The following is a 259-nucleotide window of genomic DNA, read 5'->3' as shown; positions in this document are numbered from 1 at the left end:
GCAGTAGCGGCATAAATTCTTCTCCTCCGCATCATCTCGAGAAGGAAAGTATTTGTCAAGGAATGCTTAATGCTCTTCTAATTACAGCTCACCGCAAGCAGGCAATGGCCGACGCAGAGGGTCTCCCGTAATAGATTCATAACCTGTGTCTTGCCCCGGGCGATGCTGAGGTGAATTTCCTCTTCATCTTCTTACTGTCGGAAGGCGATGCTGCGGAGGAGGAGGAGGATAATTGGGGGGGGGGAATAGAAAACGGGGG

Source organism: Penaeus monodon, chromosome 32, assembly GCF_015228065.2.
Source record: "Penaeus monodon isolate SGIC_2016 chromosome 32, NSTDA_Pmon_1, whole genome shotgun sequence".
NCBI classification, from domain to species: domain Eukaryota; kingdom Metazoa; phylum Arthropoda; class Malacostraca; order Decapoda; family Penaeidae; genus Penaeus; species Penaeus monodon.
The sequence above is the reverse complement of the archived record's forward strand: the minus strand, read 5'-3'. Positions refer to the sequence as shown.